General features: G+C 51.2%; 2 non-coding genes across 2 annotated transcripts; both read left to right on the top strand.

Moving 5' to 3' along the window:
- The first annotated feature begins 1,873 nt into the window (after positions 1 to 1,873).
- On the top strand, positions 1,874 to 1,947 carry TRNAT-UGU. Its single transcript has one exon. It is a non-coding gene; the product is annotated as a tRNA-Thr (tRNA).
- An 8,920-nt stretch (positions 1,948 to 10,867) lies between these two features.
- Positions 10,868 to 10,939, top strand: TRNAG-UCC. The gene has a single exon. It is a non-coding gene; the product is annotated as a tRNA-Gly (tRNA).
- The last annotated feature ends 245 nt before the right edge of the window (positions 10,940 to 11,184 follow it).

Here is an 11,184-nt window from a genome sequence, read left to right as displayed (position 1 = left end):
GCTGCATTTAGTTTTCACCCCTCCTTTGTAGACAACCATCTCCGCTTTGGTACAATGACAGCTCAAACAATCTTGCTTCTTGCAAACAAAAACCTTCTCAGAAACTCGGAACTCCCTTGCTTTAAATAAAATGTCTAAATCCCAGATTTCTTTAAAAAAGAAATTCTCTAGTGCTGTATTTCTTAGTTTTTTTCTCCAAAGGGAACATCCTCATCTTCTCCCCCAAACACCCTGGGACCTGCCCAAATTATTAAAATACCCTCAACCCAAGCAAGGCCAGAGCAGTGAACCAGAGCTAGTGTCTAGGCCAAGCTGTTCTGAAGGAGGCAACTCAAACATTTTCTCCCTGCTTCCCTTGGCAAGGTCTGACTGAGAAAACAAAATTGCCCAAACTGAAAATTTTCTGCTGAAAAACTAATACTAGTCTGTTTGGGGACTTTGGTTTGCAAGTATTATTGTTATTATTCTCTTCTGATTTCTGAATCAGTTCAGTCTTTGTCCTCCAGGTGTGTTTCTAGCTGCTGAGTTGTGGGGGAGAGAGGCCAAGTCATGATGTCTCTTCCCCTCTTTCATAGTTTCTTCCAACTTGCTAGGAAGCTCCTTTGTTACCATGTGACTCAAGCAGTGTCCATTGTTGCTGTGCTATCTCGGAGAAGCCTGCATTGTACACGGTTCCTGGGATAGTCCTTGGGAGTGTGGATCCCCTCAATGGGCCAGCAGCGAGTCTGGCTCCTCCCTTGTCACACCTGAAAGGCTGGTGGGGAGGCATTTCCCAACCTCATAACATATCTCAGTAACGCACACAGAGCAAAACTTCATAACTTCCCAACCAATGCTACACACACAATCCAACCCGATATTAATGTTCAACAGATCAAGACTTTTGAAATGATACGTCACAAGGCAGACTTTGTACAAACCGTGTCATCATTATATGAGAGTGGTGAATATGGGGCTTCCAGGTGCTGCTCTGAGCACAGCGTGCCACACCTGGGCTTACACTGCAATGGAGACGTACCCTTAGAGTCCATCTCTCCTGGGATAAAGATGGCCCACACCTGACTCTCTGTCAATCCCCACTGGGCCCTGAGAAGTGTTGTTCGTGTTTGTATTCTATAAAGCAGAGGAGCAGATGAAGTTTTGCTCCCAAGGTGTGTGTGTGATTCTTTGGACAGGTCTACACTACAAAATTAGGTTGGTGTAATTACATTACTTAGGCTGGCAATGCAGTTCTATCAAGCTAATCCCGGTGTAGATAGTGGCTCAGCTGTCAGAACTTTCTGGAGCTATGAAAGGGGAGGGGCCCATGGCTCTGTAGCAGGAATGCAGGGCAGGTGAGTTCACGGCAGGCATGGTGGGATACTGGTGGAGGCCAGTTATGGTGATATAATGACCAGCAGCATTTACACTGACATTTGTCACTTTAAGTTTGCTGCAAAAAGCACTAGGCATCTCATCGAGGTGGTTTTATTTTGTCACCAAAACAGGGCAATTTTGTCGCCAGACGTGGTATTGCAGTGTGTGCACCAGCCACAAGCTGCTGACCGAGGGAGCGTTGTGTGTTTTTCACACATCTGAGCAATATAATGATGCTGAAGTAACCTTGTCGTGCAGACCTGGCCAAAGATTCATTCATATTCATATTCATATTCATATTCATATTCATATTCATTCTCTCTCTCTCTCTCTCTCTCTCTCTCTCACACACACACACACACACACACACACACACACACACACACACACAGCTTGCAAGGAAAACCTCACCTGCTCCTCTGCTTTGCAGAATCCAAACACAAGCAAAGCTTGTCAGGCCCCAGTGGGGTTGGCAGGGAGTCAGGTGTGGGCAGACAGTGTGTTGTTGCCACAGGCAGGCACCATGGCTTAGCTGGCTAAAGCACCTGTCTTGTAAACAGGAGATCCTGGGTTCAATTCCCAGTGGTGCCTTATTGACTAACCTTTGGGCAACCTGGTATTGGCTACTGTGGGAGGACAAAACACAGAGCTCTTTGGTCCAGCCCAGTATAGTTGTTTAAATTATACTCACAGGCACTGATAACAGACTTACTGAAAGTTTGGGAGTTAAGAGCTGATAGGTCAGTGTTCCAGCCTGTCACAGATGATCCTGCTTCCTTCTGGGACAGGGGCAGGTCTGGGCTTTCATGCTGAATGGCTCATTGTGGCTGCCAGAACCTGTGGGCAGCTCATTTAGTTTACACCGAGGGTTGAGTCCTGCTTTGTGCACCATGTGTGAGAATGAAAATCCTAAACCACCCTTTGAAATAACGAATGCAGCAAGACGTGTTATTGTCCCTGCCCCAAAGCAGACAGAACAATGGAGAAATGCCATCGAGTCCAGGGTAATACTCCTGCCATTTTACCTTGTTTGCTTGCTAAACTCCCTCCCAACCTTGAGGGCTCCCAGGCCCGGTATTGAGACTGAGCCGAGATGTCTACACTGCAAATTTACCACCCCACAGCCCTAGCCTGGGAGCCTGCACTGGCACGGGACAACGCTGGGTGTTTCATTGCAGTGTGGACACAGCCTAGCATTATGTCTACACTGCCATTAACACACCCAAGCCACTATTCTCAAACCCTGGGTCAGTTGATTCAGGCTTGTGGGGCTTGTGCTGCAGGGTTATAAAATAACAGCGTAGACACTTGGGCTTCAGCCCAGCCTCCGAGACCCCACGAGGGGTGAGGGTCTCCGAGCCTGGGCTCCAGTCTGAGCCCAGATGTCTACGCTGTAGTTTTTAGCTCCACAACCTGAGCCCCAGGAGCCCAAATCAGACCATCCAGGCCAGCGGGATTTTATCACAGTATAGATGCCCTCTCAGGGTATGTCTACACTGCAATGTAAGCCCAGGGTTAGTAGAAGTCATGTCAGCAGCCCCAACACATAAACATAAACCCTGAGGGAAAGACCCACCCCCCAGATAAGCTGGACAGTGTCCTTCTCCCTACGGTTCGTAAGTCCAGCAACCAAAAGTCCTTTAACATGAGCCATCCCTTCTCTGCACCCCACTCACAGCTGTTGTCCTTAGTCAGTGCAAGCCCAGAGATGCCTCTGTACAGTTCACCTGCCAGCCTGGGTGGAAAAGGGAAAATAAGAAGGCCCCGTACTCACTATGTTGTCTAGGGACTCACTCATTCCTCCACAGCCACCCTGTCCTAAAGTTGGTCTAACACCTAAATTTTAGTATTGGGACCTAGACCCCAGCCCCCTTGGCTTTGGAACCCCTGTCCCCTGCCTAGCAAGTGCTATTGAATTGAGGGTGAGTCCCTCAGTCGGGGTCTGCCAAGCACAGTTGTGTTCCCCTCGATTCACACAACAAGGATAACAACCCTTTATTTCTCCTGCCCCTATAACATGGAGACTGGGATCCAACACCAGCCAAAAGTGATCATTTCAGCAAGCAACCCGACCTATTTCCAACATACTGTAAAATCTACATGCAGACTCATACATGAAACCTTGCAAGAAAATCTTCCTGAGGGGGTCTGAAGCACCTGCTGCTGGAGGGAAGGAGGGAGCTGTGGGTTGGGATTGAGGGGCTCTGGGAATAGGAGAGGGCTGTGGGTTGGGACAGAGGAGAAGGGTGAAGAGGAGCAGGCTCTGGTTGGGAGTGAGGAGCACTGAGCATAGGAGGGACTGAGGGTTGGGACTGAGGGGCACTGGGAAAAGAGGGGACATGGGTTTAGGCTGAAGAGCATCCTCATTTGGGGATCCAGAAGGACAGGGGAAGGCAGCAGGTGATGCTAATTCCTTAGGGACATTCTGTTGCTTTGTCTGTGTGTGTCTGTGCAGGGAAGGAACATGCTCTATGCCCAGAGGCCTTTATTCCTCCAGGCTGTAAGACAGAGGGGCTGTCAGGAAGTTGCCCCTTCAAACCCACACACAAAAAGGCCCTTCTGAGGAAAGGGAAAATCCTGCAGAGAAAAAGTAACATCAAAGAGGATGTGAGAAAGACAGTTTAAGATCTTAGTGAATAGTTTATCACCTGACCAGGGACTTGAACCCTGGACCCTCAGATTAAAAGTCTGATACTTTGCCAACTGAGAGAGCCAGGCTCATAAAGCAAAATGGCAAGCTGGTGCAGAGGAGAAACTAGTCAAGAAAACAAGAGTGGGAAACAATAGGGGAAACCTGCTGATCTCTCTGGCCTGGTCAACACTACGAGTTTATATTGAATTTAGCAGTGTTAAATCGCATTAACCCTGCACCCGTCCACAACAGAAGCCCTTTATATCGATATAAAGGGCTCTTAATACCGGTATCTGTACTCCTCACCGACGAGGGGAGTAGCGCTGAAATCGGTATTGCCATGTCGGATTAGGTTTAGTGTGGCCGCAATTCAATGGTATTGGCCTCCAGGCGCCATCCCACAGTGCACCATTGTGACCGCTCTGGAAAGCAATCTGAACTCGGATGCACTGGCCAGGTTGACAGGAAAAGCCCCATGAACTTTTGAATTTAATTTCCTGTTTGCCCAGCGTGGAGCGCCGATCAGCACAGAATCAAAAAAGAGCTCCAGCCTGGACCGTATGGGAGATACTGAAGCTGATCTCTGTATGGGGAGATGAATCTCTTCTATCAAAACTCTGTTCCAATAGACAAAATGCCTAAACATTTGAAAAAATCTCCAAGGCTATGATGGACAGAGGCCACAGCAGGGACTCAATACAGTGCTGAAACTTAAGGAGCTGAGACAAGTGTACCAGAAAGCCAAAGAATGAAATGGATGCTCACGGAGGGAGGGGCGACTGACAACTGTAGCTATCCCACAGTTCCTGCACTCTCCGAAAACCATTTGAATTCTTGGCTGAGTTCCCAAAGCCTGAAGGGTCAAAAACATTGTTGCGGGTGGTTCATGGTATATGTCATCCCCCCGACCCTCCCTGCCCCGTGAAAGCAAAGGGAAAAAAATAATTTCTCGCCTTTTTTCAATGTCACCGTATGTCTACTGGATGCTGCTGTCAGACGCGGTGCTGCAGCGCTACACAGCAGCATCCCCTTCCCTTCCCGACGGCAGACGGTACAGTAAGACTGGTATTTGTCATCGTCGTCCTGTGAGTGCTCCTGGCTGGCCTCGGTGGGGGGGCGCCTGGGCAAAAATGGGAATGACTCCCAGGTCATTCTCTTCTTTAAGCTTTGTCTAATGGAGATTCAGTCTTGCCTGGAATATCACAGCAGCTGAAGGCTGACTTCCCCTCCCCCTTTGATCTCTACTTGCAGAGGCAATAAAGTCAGTGTTGTTTCAAACTCATGCATTCTTTATTACTTCATTGCTCAAATAGGGGGGTAACTGCCACAGTAGCCCAGGAGAGGTGGGGAAGAATGGAAGGACTGGGTGGCGTTGTTGCAGGGGCACCCCCTAGAATGGCATGTAGCTCAGCATTTCTGCAGGGTTTCTGGGGCTCTGACCCGGAGCGGCCATTTGCTTCTCTGGTTCTCTTGTAGGCTTGCCTGATAGTCTAGACAGGACTGCAGGACTGACTCTCCCTTTAGACAAAACGTAAAGAAGGGAATGACCTGGGGACTCATTCCCATTTTTGTCCACGCGCCCCCAGCCAACCTTACTGTTGCCGGCCCAAAAAAGGCCTGAGGCAGCAAACAGTGGTTCGTTGCCCGGTGTGCGTCGCACTAATTATCACACCAGGGTGGAGAATGCAGAAAAAGTTTATTTGAGCTCAAGTAAGGTGCCAGGGAGGTATTTACAACCTCAAATCCTGGACACAGAGATACAAGCTGTGTGTCCCTTCTTATACATGATTTCAACAAGGCATTCTCATTACCCCCCATTGCCCACTCACCCCCCTTCTCCCTTCTAGTCCCCTCCCATATAATAGGCACTTTGTATAGTTAACAATTACATCAAACAGATTAAATCATTCTTGACAGCAAACAATTCATCTTGTAACTTTTCAAGGCTGTTACCTTGGTTTACTTCTGAATTTATTACCTTGTCCCTCCTCCCCTCTTTCTAAACTAAACAGGAGATAGTAAAAGGGGCCCTATCTTCTGGTGTCTTACACTGATAAGGAGCAGTTACACATTCCATTCTAAATGCTGACTTAGGAATTCAACTAGAGTTTAACATAAAGGGACTCTTAGACCAGCATAAAATAACTTTGGTCCATTTCAGGCCTGGTACAGAAAAGCTTCATTAACACTGTGTTTTTCTACCCTCCTAAGTTATCTAGGGATATGCCTAATGGCACCAACATTACCAAGGCAAGCCAGGAGCACCCATGACAGCAGCAGATGGTACAATATAACTGGCAACCATGGGCGGCGAGTTCTATGGTCCCGTGGGGCCCAGGCCCCACCAATAATCCTAAAGCTGGGCCCAGCTCCAGCAATGTTTGGGCCCCAGGCCCTGTGCTTTCAGGGGTCCCCGCGCTGCCATGCCGGGCGCTCTCACTGCAGCAGCAGCTCCCGGCAGAGGTTCCAGCAGCGACAGGGCTCACAGCCCATTGGCCGGGAACCCCAGCCAATGGGAGCTGCCGGGGGCGGTGCCGGAGCTGCCTGGCCACGCCTCCACAGCAGGGAGGGGGAGCGAGCCACCGGGAGCGTCTGAGCCCTGAGCCGAGCAGCAGCAGGGTCTGTCCCTATCGGACAGACTCAGCCGGTGAGCTCTGGGGGCAGCCTGAGCCAGAGAAACAGCCGGGGAGGGGGGTTTGGTGGGGACAGACAGACACAGCGGGGGGGGCACAGACAGACACAAAGACACAGCTGGGGGGGCGTTGGTGGGGACAGACAGACACAGCTGGGGGGACAGACAGACACAAAGACACAGCTGGGGGCGTTGGTGGGGACAGACAGACACAGCTGGGGGTGGGGACAGACAGACATAAAGACACAGCTGGGGGCGTTGGTGGGGACAGACAGACACAGCTGGGGGGGGTGGGGACAGACAGACACAAAGACACAGCTGGGGGGGCGTTGGTGGGGACAGACAGACACAGCTGGGGGGGTGGGGACAGACAGACACAAAGACACAGCTGGGGGGGGCGTTGGTGGGGACAGCCAGACACAGCTGGGGGGGGGACAGACAGACACAAAGACACAGCTGGGGGCGTTGGTGGGGACAGACAGACACAGCTGGGGGTGGGGACAGACAGACACAAAGACACAGCTGGGGGCGTTGGTGGGGACAGACAGACACAGCTGGGGGTGGGGACAGACAGACACAAAGACACAGCTGGGGGCGTTGGTGGGGACAGACAGACACAGCTGGGGGACAGACAGACACAAAGACACAGCTGGGGGCGTTGGTGGGGACAGACAGACACAGCTGGGGGTGGGGACAGACAGACACAAAGACACAGCTGGGGCGTTGGTGGGGACAGACAGACACAGCTGGGGGTGGGGACAGACAGACACAGTCGGGGGTGGGGACAGCCATCCAGACACAGCCGGGGGGGTGTGGGCCAGACAGACACAAGGACACAGCCAGGGGGGTAGTGCGGACCGACAGACGGACACAGCTGGGAGGTTGTGGGGACAGACAGATGGAGCCGTGGGCGGGGAAAGGAGCAGCAATGGGCACCCCGGGGCTGGTATAAAATACACAGGATGGGGGGAGCTTCCTGAGGGGACTATAGCAACACCCCCCGCAGAGCAGACCCAGGTTGCAGCTGGCTCTGCCCATCACAGCCCCCTGCCCCACAGAGACCCACACAACCCTCTGCCCCCTCGAGAGACTCCCAATGACCCCTGTGCCCCTGTCACTCCTCTCCAGAGAGCCCTCCCCTTTGTGCCAGACCACTCCCCTCCTCCACTGACTCCCCTCCAAAGCTCCCTACAATCTCCCCCTTTGCCTTCCGCCCCCCAGTCCAGCCCATTCCATTGTCCGGGAGGCTCCCAGTCTAGTGGCTATCAGGGCCCACGGGAGCTGCACCTGAGGCAGGGTGCCTACCTGCAGCTGCAGACCTGCCTGGCTGTGCCTCCACAGCACGGGGAGCGGGAGCCACAGGTGAGCAAGCCCTGGTAATCTCACAGGCCCAGTAATTCTCTGGATATTTAATTTCACTAAGGCAAAATGTGTGCAATTTTATGGGTTGAATGATTGAATGACATAATACCCACCTGCCCGCATTGTCCGTCACTAAGTCCAGTAATTTTGTCAAGTGTTTGTTGCACAACATGGTGGTGCCTACCCCTACCTTGTGCTTCAGGGGGTGATGGGGTCCAGGGCAGCCTGTTATAGAACTACCTGATTAGTAATTGGATATGTTGGCTGGCATCTTTTTTTACGTGTTTGCTCCCCCTGACGTTAGAACCTGGCTACACCACTGGGGAGGGGAGCTTCCTAGACCTGTGCAGCTGGGGCTTAGGTGAATTTTGTGATACTGTGCCCCTCCCAGCTACCACCCTGCAGTCCCCTCTCCTGCACCATGCTGGGCAAGGCAGCCCCATCCCCAGTGGCAGCAGGGGAGGCCACACGTGATGGCAACCTCCCCTCGGTACCCACCATAGGGAGGCGAGTGGGCTTTCTGGACCTGAGAGGGACCTAGGAGCATGTGCAGTGAACTGCGGGGGAGAGGAGGGGTCCCTCCCCTGGAGCTTGCTGCTGCCAGGGAGGGTGGAGGGGAGTCCTCTTTGGCCCTAGCCCTGGGGCAGCCTGTCTGCACCCCAAGTTCCTTATCTCCAGCCCTGCCCCAGAGTCCTCACCTGACGGGAAAAACACGCAACTTAAATTTGGTGGTCAGTTTAGAGTATAATAGAATATCAGGGTTGGAAGGGGCCTCAGGAGGTCATCTAGTCCAACCTCATGCTCAAAGCAGAATCAAACTCAACTAAATCATCCCAGCCAGGGCTTTGTCAAGCCGGGCCTTAAAAACCTCTAAGGAAGGAGATTCCACCACCTCCCTAGGTAACCCATTCCAGTGTTTCACCACCCTCATAGTGAAAAAGTTTTCTTAATATCCAACCTAAACCTCCCCCACTGCAACTTCAGACCATTACTCCTTGTTCTGACCTCTGCTACCACTGAGAACAGTCTAGATCCATCCTCTTTGTAACCCCCTATCAGGTAGTTGAAAGCAGCTATCAAATCCTCCCTCATTCTTCTCTTCTGCAGACTAAACCATCCCAGTTCCCTCAGCCTCTCCTCAGAAGTCATGTGCTCCAACCCCCTAATCATTTTTGTTGCCCTCCACTGGATTTTCCAATTTTTCCACATCCTTCTTGCAATGTGGGGCCCAAACCTGCACGTAGTACTCTAGATGAGGCCTCAACAATGTTGAATAGAGGAGAATGATCATGTCCCTCGATCTGCTGGCAATGCCCCTACTTATACAGCCCAAAATGCTGTTAGCCTTCTTGACAAAGGCCAGAGGAGGGAGTGTTAGTGCCTTTGCGGACTTCTGGGAAGTGCATGGGGTGGAAGGGGATGCTGGGATGCTCTGGAACCACTCCTTCAAAGCCAGTCAGGACTCTGGGGGAGCCTCCTCTCTGAGCAGACTGTCTCCAGGGCAAGAAGCTTACACCTTCCTGGGTCTGACCTCAGAGCATTCAGCATGCCCTTCCACACCATGCACTTTCCGCAGTGAGTCCGCCCAGGCGGGGTCCTGGGGCAGCCAGAGGTCCCTGCACCCCAATTCCACAGTCAGATGTGACTCTCAGCCAGACAGTAAAACAGAAGGTTTATTAGATGACGGGAACACAGTTTAAACAGAGCTTGTTGGTACAGAAAACAGAACCCCTCTGTCAGGTCCATCTTGCGGGGTGGGGAGCCCAGAACCAAGTTCTGAGTCTCTCCCCATTTCCCCAGCCAGCTCCAAACTGACACTCCCTCCTCTGGCCTCTGTCTCTCTTCCGGACAAGGAGGCCACCTGATCTCTTTGTCCCCAACACCTTCAGTTGGCATCTTGCAGGGGAAACTGAGGCACCCACATAGTATTCAGAGAAAATATTAAGAACATTCCCACTTCATCACAACAGGTGCAACAAAATATAATACTGTATATTGAAGTAGGCAAGTGCTGCTTCTGACTTTCCACTTTTAATTGACCCTTGTAATCTTGTGGCACTGACGCGTTGTAGCTTCATTTTATATCAGCTTACAGGGTGGGAGCGGGGGGGGGGGGAAGCACCATTTTGGGCCCCACCAAAAATTATACAAACCTGCCGCCTATGCTGGCAACTGTCATTGTCAACTTGCAAAGCAGCAGACAGTACAGTATGGCTAGTAACCATCTTTGCTAACTTGCAAAAGGCAAGGGGATGCTGCTGTTTAGCACTGCAATACTGTGTCTGTCAGCACCATCCAGTAGACATATGGTGACAGTGAAAAAAGGCTGAACGGGCTCCATGGTTGCCATGCTATGGCGTCTGCCCGGGCAATCCAGGGAAAAGGGCGCGAAATGATTGTCTGCAGTTGCTTTCACGGAGGGAGGATTGAGTGACGACATTTACCCAGAATCACCCGCGACACTGTTTTTGCCCCATCAGGCATTGGGATCTCAACCCAGAATTCCAATGGGTGGGGGAGACTGCGGGAACTACGGGATAGATATGGGATAGCTACCCACAGTGCAACGCTCCGGAAATTGACACTTTCCTCAGTACATGGACGCACACTGCCGAATTAATGTGCTTAGTGTGGCTGCATGCACTCAAATTTATACAATCTGTTTCCAAAAACTGGTTTCTGTAAAATTGGAATAATCCCGTAGTGTAGACCTACCCTGTGATTAACAACTTTGGTGGCTAATTGAAAGGTTGAATGTTCAAACCCAAGTGAAGACGGAGGTGTTTTTTTTAGTGATGAGAATCCAGTACATTTTAACAGGCAGAAAATCTCCTCAATGCTGCTCTAGCCTCATTGGGCAAGTATAAGCCATACTTTCACCAGATGCATTGGTGGTATAGTGGTGAGCATAGCTGCCTTCCAAGCAGTTGACCTGGGTTCAATTCCCAGCCAATGCAAAGATGTGATGTTTTCTCATGGAGGAAGAAAGGGGCAGGACTATAAAATGAGCTGTTGGAGTTATCCTGGCATTACAATGTTTGGTTTATTTTTTTAAAAAATTTCCTTTACTTCCCTCTCCCTTTTAGACTCAGAGCCTTTAAGGTCAGAAGGGACCAGTGTGATCATCTAGTCCGACCTGCTGCACCTTGCAGGCCAAAAGACCCCACCCACCCACTCCTGTAATAGACCCGGGAGGGGAGGC

Source organism: Mauremys reevesii, linkage group 12 (genome assembly GCF_016161935.1).
Source record: "Mauremys reevesii isolate NIE-2019 linkage group 12, ASM1616193v1, whole genome shotgun sequence".
NCBI classification, from domain to species: Eukaryota; Metazoa; Chordata; order Testudines; family Geoemydidae; genus Mauremys; species Mauremys reevesii.
Note: the sequence above shows the minus strand (reverse complement) of the source record. Positions and strands in the feature narration are given on the sequence as shown.